Here is a 13,307-nt window from a genome sequence, read left to right on the forward strand (position 1 = left end):
CAAATATATAAGTCATGCGTAGGGTACAGAATAATATGGTCGCCCGCCCGTCGATGGCGCCATAACACAGCATAACACCAGAAAGGTTTCAAATCTCCGTATCCCCGTCACATATCACATCACCGCATAATGCCATACACAGCATAACACCAAATGTATGTGGAACCCGACCCTCTTTTGCGAGTAGCTCGGTGAACCATAAACACAGCATAACTCCGGAGTATAACAAAGTGCGCATGACAACAGAACCGGCCCGGGACTCGGCGAAAGGAATAACAGAATGCACGAATAGAGTCGTGAGTAGTCATATGCATAAAATCATTATCATAAATTCAAACATAAGCAAAATGATCATATTTGAAAATCGAAATACTAGTCATACTAAATTCTTTCAAAGATTCTCCGGATTTCATAAAGGAAAGTCGCGGGACCCACGGGTGGGTATTTACCCGAGTCGGGCCCGCCTATGGAAAACATACATATCATATGTCATATAGACTTCTACAAAAATATTAGAGTAATCCGAGCATGTTTGTGAAAGATATGACATTCCAAAAATTACGAACTTCTTTAAAGTGAACCCTTTTTATGCAAAATTCGGAAAACGATTATTTCAAAGACATAAGGGTTCATATTTCATCAAATCATACATAAGAGTGCCAAAGAACATATACGGATCATAACATGCTCGGATTTCGGATTTGGAATTTCCTTAAGGCTCTAATTTAGTCTATGTAAAACTAAGACATGCCAAAAAGAAAGGAAGTTGCCTTACATACCTCGTACGCACTCCAAGATGGCCAATCTAAAGTAAATTCCAATCTACGCCTCGGGCTCCCCAAGGTCTACAAATATGCCAATGAATATCCAATCATTAGCTAAGGGCACTTAAGCCATCCATTCCAAACTAATCATTAAATTCTACGGAAAATTCGTCAGCATTTCCCCTGTAAATAGGCCATCCCGAGAATTTATCTCGCTCAAAATCAACAACAACAACCACAATAACCAACCTAACAACATCAATAATAAATTCGGAAGGCAAAATAACATTAATAGCTCTCTTTTTCATGATTCGACAACTTTCCAATTATTCAATTCAATGGCTTACTTTCAAGCCACAATATCGTTCACACATTTAATTATCAACCCAAATCCTTACCACAATATTCAAGGACATTCTAAACAATTCACATAATATTTCTAACAATCCACAATTTCTCCAAATTTTTGGCCGAAAACAGCCCCCTTAGCCGAGAGCAGCCCCTTATTTTCTTTCCTCATTTTCAAGTCATGTTTTGTATCACAATCCACAATATATCGATGTCATTTTCACAAATATACGACTCACATCAAACGCATAATAAGACCCAAATCAGCCCACAAAATCTCAACATCATTCTTGAGTCATTAAATGCTCAATTCCAACTAGAATTCATAATGACGACAATTAAGACGTTAAGCGATATAAATACGATCTTCGGCATATAATAAGACCCATATTCGTCCACGCTACACATATACATATGTTAATGGTTCTCATAAATAAAGGTTACATTAAGTGCACCCAAATTCTCCAAATCAGTCCGCACATTTACCATATCAATTTTGGGACATTAAACTCTCATTTCCAACATAAAAGTCATCACAATAACCATTACGACGCTAAGCGATTTTAATTCATTCTTTGCCAAACATTTGGGGCTATACACGGCTACAATACACACATACATACATATATCGATAATTCTCATTCATTTCTTCACCTTGCAACAATCAACATACTAAATGGAATTAATTCATCACTTAGTCACAACACCCATTTACACAACTTCACACACCATACACGACCCAACTTCCAACATACTACATTTCACGATTTTTATCCATAATAACATACTATAATATGCATACAACATTTATAACACATAAAACAAGAGGAATTCTCACCTTTCTTCTTCAACTCCACAAAGGGGTTAGGGTTTGCAACCTCTTGAATGAAGGACTTGATCACTCCAACAATGCTTCCAAGCTACTTAGGGACCTCAATATAGTGGGTTTGTATCAAGGAAATAATTTTTAGAGAAGCAAAAAAATGATCTTGGATTTTCCCCTCTTGGCCGTGAGCTTCAAGTTGAAGCTCTTCAACTTGTGGCTCTATTTTTGTTAAGTAGAAAATGAGGAAAGATGACTTGAAAGTCATCTTTTAGTCCCACTAAAATATCTCTACAAATCTTTGGCCCACACAATGTGTTGGACCATTTAAAATTGGCCACACAATTGTGTGGGACCACTTCATTGTACACGGCCACATGGCTCTATTTTTGTAAGATTTTTAATTCCAATTTTGTGAATTGTGGTCCCAATTTCCCCTAAGTGTTCAATGCCATCAATTTCATATATAACTTATGTCTCGAAATAAAATCAAATGGTCAAAAGTCCCGGCTTCAAATCCCGGAATAGTCTTGGCCTCAAATTATCATAGTTAATCCGGGTTGTCCCAATGTATAAAAATACGAGACGTAACAATTTTATTGTACTAGTTAGGGTAGTGTTTTAATATTTAAGTGGTGTATGTTTTAGTGAATTTTGAATGTAAGTGCGGCAATAATGTATTATTTGGACACATTATATTTTTCTTCAGTTAAGAAATAGCTAGTCTTTTTATGACAAACAAAAAGACTTATATATATACGAACTAAACAAATGTCTAATCCTCAGCAAATAACCAACAAATTCAGTCTTCGTCACTTTCTGGTATCACCTCATCTTCATCGTCCTCTTCATCTTTTCCTTCATCTGCTTCGTATTTTTCATGATCTCTGTCGTTCACTTCTTCTTTGTTTTCATCATCGTATTCTAGCCGGCAGTTTGCACACAATTCTCGCATTCCTTGACTATTGTCAAGGAGAGTACTTGCTTGGTTTTGACAACAATATGACACTCCACAATGCAATGTTTGTGGGTAAGTATTTTAGAAGGCATTTTCGTTCTTCAATTGTTGGGAATACTGGATAATAAGAAGTTCGGTGCATTTTTCCTTTTCTAACAAGGGCCAATGATCTTCTTCATCTGCTCGACAGAAGTTAAGATTGTCGCATGAAAGGTATCAAGTACATTTTCCATTTCTAAAATTTCTTTGGTGTTGGATTAATAGTGGTTCATTTTTAAATTTGTAGGTCTAAAAGTCGCCGACAGTGCTTGTAGTACGAAATTATTTCAGCGATAAGACCTCATAATTGCACCTTTTCGTATATAACTCAACCCACTGAAGTTTTCACCCTAAATCTGAACTACTTTGGGCTTTAAGGATTGTGCATCACACTCAATGATGTGTCAAACAATTTTTTTTAATCTTTATCGGTACAAATAGGTTGATTTTAAGAACACCATACCACTTTTCATTTGATAGATAAGTGTAACAATGTAACACATTTTTTAAAATATGGTTCGATTTTTTTCAATATTCGCTCCTACTATGGGGCTTCCTTGAGCTACCCTTATATTTTTGTCTAGTCTTGAATCATTTATTGAAGGTAATATTCTTAGGCATTGTAAAAGCGTAAAATTCCTACCATGATGTATATAGTTTACGTTGTATTTATGTGGCAGAAATTTACTGTACATAACACATCTAAAATCAACATTATGTAGATTCTTGTGGGTACTTCAACACTACATAACACATTTAAAATCAATGCTATATTTGGGGGAAGTATGGACGGAAAGTACCCCGGTGCTATCTTTTTATTCGATTTACTTAAAGGTGGGTGTTGTGTTGTCATACAAAAATGTCATTCAGGGTAAGTACAAATCAAAGGCGTGCCTTGTGTCGTGATACTATATACTCATGAGATTCTCTTGCATACCATACATAAATAACACATCTAATTTCAATGTTATGTTCTTGTGGTACTTCAGAGGATGTACAAATCAAAGACATGCTTACCATGTATTGTCATATAGAAAAGTCACTTGGGTATATAAGTACGAATAAAAGTATTCATGTGTGGTATATAGTGTGATTAATGAATAACTAACATTCATAAAAATCGATTAATTATGTCACAATGGAACCAAATATTTCAACCGAATTAATTGGTCCCATCCTAGAGACATATTTAGAGCAATGGGTAGGACATGAGCATTGGACGAACAATTTGAATACTTGAATGCCCCAAATAAGCGCTACTATCACCGTTACAACAATAAAATGATATGTGAGTGGCACCGGTGTGCTAGGAGGTCACCGGGCTGGAATAAGACTTACGTCCTTTGGACTTGAATGCCCAAGGTGTCATGCTACATCAATGTCGCGTAGTGCATTGCAACACTAATTTATCCATGAGTCATTTTTGCGAAGAGAACAACCGTATGAAGATGCGTTGCGTTAGAGCTCAATTAGTCAATAAGGTTACGTCATGAAGTCTCATTGGGATTCTGACTGCGAGATGTTCGATGACAATGAGTTCAACTCCTCCCACCACTAAAATACCTCAATATACACATCACATATACAACTCTGACCTAAGAAACCGCCATCCTATAATACCTTTTTGTCCATTATCTCGCCCTCTCCTCATTCGCTCACCGAGGCGACCTATTTTATAGAAGCATCAAAATTCTGTGAATGGTGTGATGCCATGTCCACTGAAATGATGGCCCTACTAATTACAAGACCTGGTTGTTGGCCCCCTCTTATTCCTCCATGAATATCCTTGTTGCAAATGGGCTTTTCGTATCAAAAGGAATTCAGTCTGGATGTAGAACGCTACAAGGCTTTCCTAGTTGATAAAGGCTTCCATCTAGCTGAGATATATGACTATCATAAAACGTTCAGCCTCGTTTTCAAGCCGGCTACCATCCGCATAATTTTGGCGCTCGCTAGCTCTCATGGCTGACCCCTATGTCAATTTGATGTCCAAAATGTCTTCTTTCTTGATGATCTTAAGGAAGAAGTTTACACATCCCAACCATCTAAGTTTTGATCACCCATTTTTCCCTAATCATGTATATGAGCTTCACATATCACTCTATGGCCTCAAACAAGCGCCCTGGTATGGTACACTAAGTTACTACAATTTATTCTCACTGTCGGCTTCGCCGTATCCAAGACTGATGTTTCCTTGTTCATTTACTCACATAAAAATGTTGTTGTTTATCTACTTGTATATGTCTATGATATTATACTTACTGGGAACAACTCATCATTCCTTGAATCATTTGTTGAAGGGCTGGGCAACACCTTGTCAATTTGTGATCTCGGGATGCTACACTATTTTCTTATGTGCAGGTTTTTCGCACACTTGATGGGATTTGTCTTTCTCAACGCCAATAAATTCACAATATTTTATCCAAGGCAAGTATATATTCTTACTTGCAAGCCACTCGCTTCTCCTATAGCAATTGATACTAAACTTCATAAGGGTGAGAGCTCACTTTTTGATGATCCTAGTTTGTATCGAAACATTGTTGAGGCGCTACAGTACTTGACATTGACTCAATGGAACATCTCCTTTGTGGCCAATAAAGTCGGACGTACGTGAATAGTCCCTCTTTGAACCATTGGGTTACGGTTAAGCGTATTCTTCACTATCTTCAACACTCCAAGTCCTTTTCGTTCTTCATCTCGCGAGCTCTGTCTGTCATGCGACATTGATGATCTCAAGTAGACTGGTGGTTATGGTATAAATCTTGGCTCGTCTCTGATATTTTTTTCCTCTAAAAGCAATGAAATGGTAGCTTGGTCATTTACTGGATCTGAATATTAAGCTTTAGCTGGCGCCACTGTTGAGCTAACATGGAAGCAATCGCTTCATTTTGAGCTTGACATCTCACTTTCTCGGGCTCACGTCCTATAGTGTGATAATATTGTTGCTGCTTATATCTCCATCAATCTTGTTCTTCACTCTCGCACTAAACATATTGAAATTGACTTTCATTTTGTCCGGGAAAACGTTGCGCGACGCCATCTCATCATCAATTTCTCTCTTCACAGGATCAAGTAGAAGACATATTTGAAATTAATGGTGCAAGAATCAAAAGAAAGGTGAAAACAATACAAGTATTAGTAATCACTGGTTGAGAACCAGTCGAGCAAAGTAAGAAGAAGGAGATAAAAATATAGAGAGAACATTTCTAGTATGTTTTATTGATTTAATTGTGTTACAATGTGGTAGAATACACTTTAATAATCCACTAACCTCTCTTAACTATAACTAACCGTAACTAATTTTGGAGGGAAACTTAACAAGCTTAACTAACTTTTGGACAGTTAGTTAAGCCTTAACTGCTTCTGTATATGAGTTGTATATTCTGCATATTCTTTCATTATTCTACACTCCCCCTCAAACTAGGTGAATGGAAAATGTTCAATATACCTAGTTCGGACATAAGATACTCATGTTATACTCTGTTGTGTCCCTTGGTGAGAATATCTACATGCTGATCTTTTGTAGGCATGTATTGAGATGTGATGAGTTATGATACCTTATGTTTTGATGATTTCACAAACCCTAAGGAACCAGATATCTCATGTGCTGCTATGTTGACATGCTTCTTGAAGAAACAGATGCAATCAGTCTCACTACACAAGCTGTAGGATATGTTCATATATGAAGGACCAAATATGTTTTCATAGGGACCAAATGAGATCAGGTTCCCAGCAGGATATGTTCATATATGAAGGACCAGATATAGATTCAGAGGGACCAAATGAGATTAGATCCCCAGCTATTGCTTGGTCAACTGTACAATTGTAAAGAGTAACATTGCAGCAGAGCAGCAGAGTTGTTGCAGCTCAAGAACAGACGAGGGACTAGGTTCCTCCAGATGAGAGACCAGGTTCCTGGAGCATTAAAAAGTAAACTCCACAACTATAAAGCTACCGACACTGTAGCAATACAGTAGTACAACAACAATACAGCAGTAGCGGACCAGTATGGGTTGTCACTTTCTCACCCCCTTCCCTCTACATACACCACACCATGCTCAAATGAAGAAGTATTCTTGCACAATCTGAAATTTCTCTATCCTAAGTGCAAGTCTCCACCTTTCAAGGTGTTCCTAAAGAACAAAGCCTCAGCAACCCGAAGGACCAGATCCAGAACTGAAGATGCTTTAGGTCCTTAGGTTTTTAGTTTTTGTTCTTTTGTGCTTAAACTGTAAAACCTACTCTTCCATAAAAAAAAGTTGTTTGTAGGTGTTTTGAAGTCTCAAAGGTTGCTTGTTGGGAGTGTGTTTCCTCAAGCCTTTGAGTGGTACACTAGGCTAGAGTTAGCTTAGTTGTATTAGTGTATGGGTGGCTAGTGTTTGTCACTGTGGTGAATTCCCAAAGGGTACCTTTGAGTGGTACGCTAGGCTAGATTTAGTCTAGGCATATCAGTTGAATTCTCAAATGTTTCTTGTTGGAAGAGTGTCTTTACAAGAATTTTGAGTGGTACACTAGGCTAGAGTTAGTCTAGGTGTATTAGCATGCTTTGCTAGGGGTAGTCAAGTGTGAGGGTTGCATAAGCGTTATTGTAAGGGTAAGGGGTTATAGGAGTTAACTTCTAGCTTGCAATAGAGTTGTAACCTGAGTTTTCTCAATTAGTGGAGTTGAAATTCTACTGAGGTAGGTTGGGGTTTTTAATCCCTTGAGCAAGGAGTGTTTCACATAACAAATCTTGTGTTATTCTCTTACTGCACTGTCTAAGAGAACTCGTAGCAACCAGGTCTCTCTATATACTTTGGTTGATGGACGCATAGCCTCTAACAAGATGTAATAAGTCCTTGTTGTAGTTTGTCTTACAAAACGACAATCTATTTCTATATGTTTAGTCCTTTCATGATAGATAGGGTTTGCAACATTTTGAATTGTTGTTTTGCTATAAGTGTAGATGTTTATAGGCAATATAACTTCTGCATTTACTTCCTTAAGCAATCCAATGAGCCACACCAGTTCAAAGATTGTAGGGGCCATACTCTTATACTCAGCTTCGACTGAGCTTCTAGAAACAGTTGTTTGTTTCTTAGCTTTCCTAGACACAATAGATTCACCAACCTTTACAATAAAACCAATTACTGATTTCGTGGTTAAAGAAAATGCGGCCCAGTCAGCATCACAATATGCTGAAACTGTGCTGCTAGATTGCTAGATAACAAGATGCCTTGACCTGGTTGTTTTTTTGACATACCTTACAATTCTAAGAGCTTCTTCAAATGCAATATGTGGTCTAGTCATACCTAAATAGAGTAACTTACCTATTAGTCTTTTATACTGAGCTTGATCAGTTAATGGATCATCTAGGATTTTTCTCTCCTTTTCTTTGAGTATATGATCATCATATTGTTTTGATGTCAATTTCACATTAATATCAATTGGTGTTCCAGCTGGTTTAGCTGATGATAATCCAAATTCAGAAATGAGTTCTAGTTCATACTTTCTCGGATGCATAGTAATTCGTTTATCTGATCTAGAAAACTCTATCCCTAAGAAGTACTTCAATTCTCCCTAATCTTTCATCTTAAAGGCCTTCTTTACTTCCAGTTTAATTTCTTTAATCAAATTAAGTGTAGTACATGTGATTAAATATCATTAACATATACCAAAACTATGGTTATTCCTTGAGCCGGTTTCCTAATAAACAAGGAATAGTCATATCAACTTTGGTGAAACAGTAATTTGATCAATGTTTTGAGAGTTTGGCATTCCACTCTCTTGAAGCTTGTTTTATGCCATAAAGGGATTTGACTAGTCTACATACTTTCTCCCCCTGATTAGAAAATCCTTGAGGCATAGTTATGTAAATTTCATCATGTAAATCACCTTGTAAAAACGCATTATATACATCCATTTGGTGTATATGCCATTGATTAGAAGCAGCTAATGCAAGTATGGACCTTACAATCACCATTTTTACCACTGGAGAAAATGTTTCCTTGTAATATATCCCTTCCTTTGGACTATACCCTTTAGCTACCAATCTAGCTTTACATCTTCAACTTTTCCTGATGCCTTATACTTTATTTTATAAATTTATTTACATCCAATAGGTGTTTTTCCTTTTGGTAGAGTAACCACATCCCAAGTGTGATTTTGTTCTAGTGCTTGTATCTCAGCTTTCATTGCCTCCATCCATTTAGAATCTTTACTTGCCTCAGAAAAACTTACCGGTTCTGTTCGAGATGATGTAGTTGCTATGTAAGCTTGATAAGTAGGAGATATATTCTCATAGCTAATATAATTAGCTATAGGATACTAAAACATCTATGTGTACATTCAAGGAAATGAAGTCTTTCATCCATACAGGTGGATGTTTACCCCTACTTGTTTTTTTGGTTCCTTGAACAGGTGGCACTACCACATTCTCACTTTGAGGTTGAGTGTTTGCAACTTCAGTGAGATCAAGATCATTATGAATAATGTCATCATGATCAAGATCATGACGTTCAAGATCTGTACATAGAGCTTCAGGCTAAGTTTGTGTAATAATCTGATCATTTTCTGTCGCTGAGTTATTTGTTCTAGTCTGCATAGGATGCCTATTGTCATTTTCTATATTAAGTTGCTGATTTTGCTGATGTTGGTGGTATAGTCCATTTCTTATGCTAGTATCAACCAACGGATCTAGAAATATAGGCTCTTTTTTATCCTTTAGAAGTGAAAATGGAAAGATGTTTTCTTTAAATATTACATCTCTACGTACAAATACTGACTTATGGTATAGATCATAAAGGACATAGCACTTTTGATTTTCTGAATATCCAAGTAATACAGACATCTTAGAACTTGGTTTTAACTTGTGCGTTTCTATCAAAAATTTTGCAAACCATAAGCAGCATATCACCCTTAAATGAGTTAACAAAGGCTTTCTTTTGTATAGTCACTCATATGGTGTCTGATAATTAAGCACAAAACTAGTCATTCTGTTGATCAGATATAGAACAGCTAATGCACAAAATCCCCAGAATTTGATAGGAATTTGAGCTTGAAATCTAAGAGCTATAGTTACTTCTAAAATATGTCTATGTTTTCTTTATGCAACTCCATTTTGCTGGGGATGTGTAAGGACAAGTTTTTTGATGTAAAATGCCCATTTGTTTGAATATAGAATCACATATTGAATTGACAAACTCTGTGCCATTGTCTGATCTGATAATTCTCACTGTTTTATCAAATTGTGTTTTCACAAACATAAAAAAGTGTTTCAGTGCAACACACACATCTGATTTTTGTATGGACCCCATAGGTCTACATGAATTAAATCAAAGCATTCAACACTTTTAATACTACTGGTAGGAAACTGAATTCTAGTCTGCTCAGCATGAGGACAGACTATACATTGATATATATGAGTAGTAATTTGTTGTAAACTAGTTGAAAGTAACTTCTTATGTACTGTGGAAGACACATGATGTCACACCCCGAACCATGGCCTGGGCGTAACACGACACTCGATGTCTGACTGCATGTGACCGAGCGAACCAATTGGTTGGTTGAATCAACATGTGATATTAAAACATAATGAATGCGAAAATAAACTCAACACATGTTGATCTAATAAATGTCCGACTAAATAAACATAAGAGTGGAAATACTGAATGAGTTTTAGAGTATAAATACATAGCCAACACGGCTAACACAAAAGTCTGCTAAACTCTGACTGTCTGTAACTATAGTCTATGAAGCCTCTATGAAGTACTGAAAACACTGACTGTCTGTAAATATTGAAAGACTGTAAAGTAATGATAATGCCCGAAAATACTGGGGCTCACCAATCAGCTGATACTGGAAATCCTAGCAAGCAAATCTGTCGTCCTATAAACCAGTATCTGCATCGTGAAATACAGGCCTCCGGGCAATAAAAGGGGACGTCAGTATATTCGAATTGCACTGGTATGTAAAACAAATGAAAGAAAGAACTGTAAGTGGGGTGCTCGGGGAAAGGCCAGCCCAAATCAATAAACATGTAATAAGTGCTAGAATTGAAACTGAAACTGTAAACTGTAAACTGAACATGAAATTGAACATGTTGATAACTGAAATGAGACAGAGAAGTAAAGTCATAATTACTCCCTGTTCTGAATAGTGAATCACCTGTTTATCTAAGTAAATAATCAGTGGCCTCAGGCCCAATACATACATACATACATACATATATGTATATATATATATATATGCACAAATTGCGGTCTCGCGCCCAAATATACATATACATAACTGCGGCCTTAGGCCCAAAGATGCATAAACTGCGGCCTGAGGCCCAAATATAGGTGTTCAACATTCAGTAATTTAAAATCAAGAACTGAGAATCATACTATAATACATGATGCTAAACTACTGGTCAACACTGAACTGAGACATGTATTTCTAAACTGATTATGGAGTGTAAACATACTGAGTTTTCATGGCTGAGACTCATGGAATATCAATGAGCTGGAAGTCAATACTGTAATGCATAATACTGAAATATTGAATCATGCTGGAATTCATAATACTGGAAATACTGAAAATAGAACTAGACTGAGACATGTATTCATGAACTGATTATGGAGTTTTAAAGCATTAACTGTTCGTAAGTAATCTGAGCATTACTATCCTGAGACCTGAACTCATACTTACATGGCTTTGAGAGTCATATTGAAATACTGACATGGGATACTGAACATGAATTTTATGGACGCATACCGAGGTGCTGATATGCAGTTTTGACTATTACTATACTAGTTGAGACATGAATTTATGAACTAATTATGAGAACTGAAACTTTAACTACTTTATGAACATGCTGAGTTTCTAGACTGAGACTCATGGCTATAGAACACTAGTCTAATTAGATTACATTCTGAGTTCACAACGTTCGGATTGAAAGTTATCAAAAAAGTACGAAACTAGGTAATAGAAGTTCTGCAACTATTCAAGGAGACTAAGTTGAACTATATTTCTGAGGCAATTCATAACGTTGTAAAAGAAACGTAGAGTAGGGAGAATTATTAACATTCCCAAACGTAGAGAGTTAGCCTCACATACCTTAACTTCCTGCTTTTGAGCGTATCACAATATTTGTCAATCTCTTCAACTTTAATCTTTTTGAAGTTCAATCCTCTTGAATTTGAGTTCTAGGGTTTCCACATCCAACAATAATGTTCCAATCATAACTCTATGGATTGGAAGGGTTTACTCAATTTAGAAAGGAATTAGAGACCTGAAATCAACCTAGAATCATTGGATAACTCACCATGGAGGGTTCTTAAGGCCCGAAACTTGTTCTTTCTAACTTTAGGGTGATATTTCGTGACTCGGGGTGTTAGGGAAATAAACCCCCAGCTTAAATATAACTTAAAACGCGAAAACCGGACTTTTGACCCGAAACCTGAGCTTTTATGCGATGGGCTCGCGAGGCACATGCGGCGCGCAACCCCCTACAGGTCAGTGGTCAAAAAGGGTGTTTTTGTGTGATTGGCTCACGACACGGGGCTATCACACGCGCCCTCACGCGTCGTACAAGCGACATGTGTTGGTTCTGCGCAATGTTCGGTAAAATGGGCATAATTTCTTGTACAGAGCTCCATTTAGGCTCCATAATATACCGTTAGAAAGGTATTTCAAAGGGCTATAACTTTCTTGTTTTTAAGTTTTCTCAATTGCTCAACTGATTTTCATGAAAAATTGGGCTGGAAGGCTGACCTGCCGTAAACTTAGCGGATTCTATCGAATCTTAAGCACCTTACTATTAGCCATTTTGTGACGATCATATCTCCTTGCTCCGAAATCTGATTGACCTGATCCTTACATGCCTAGAAAGGTATTTCTATGTACTACAACTTTCATTAAGGAACCTTTTCTCATTTCTTAACTAATCAAGGATTTACAGTTGCCGGAAATAGGCCACTTTCGCAAAACGTTCAAACCTTCAAATTTTTCGCTAAAAATCTAACGATACGAGTTTAACTTAGTTCTAAAGTACAGGGTGTAACACATGACCTAGTCTTTGATGCCACAACTCTATATTTTTTGAACTTATATTCTCTTCTTGTCTGGATACATTCTCCACACTCAGTAAGGTGTTTTTCTCAAGCTTTTCAGTTAGTTTGTTTAGCAGTAGATATAAACCTCCTTGTTCTTTACTAATTTGCTTTACCTTTCCACTGTAGAGCTCCTGGAAAACACAGAAATATAGGAAAAAAGTAGCTGAGCATCCTAATTCTTTGGTTATCTTACTCACTAACATTAAGTTGTATATAAATTGAGGAAAATGAAACACATTTGTAATCAAACTTCTACCTAAAATAGCACTAGAGCCTGTATGAGTGACTATTGAAATATT

The sequence above is a fragment of the Lycium barbarum genome, chromosome 9, assembly GCF_019175385.1.
Source record: "Lycium barbarum isolate Lr01 chromosome 9, ASM1917538v2, whole genome shotgun sequence".
Classification (NCBI taxonomy): domain Eukaryota; kingdom Viridiplantae; phylum Streptophyta; class Magnoliopsida; order Solanales; family Solanaceae; genus Lycium; species Lycium barbarum.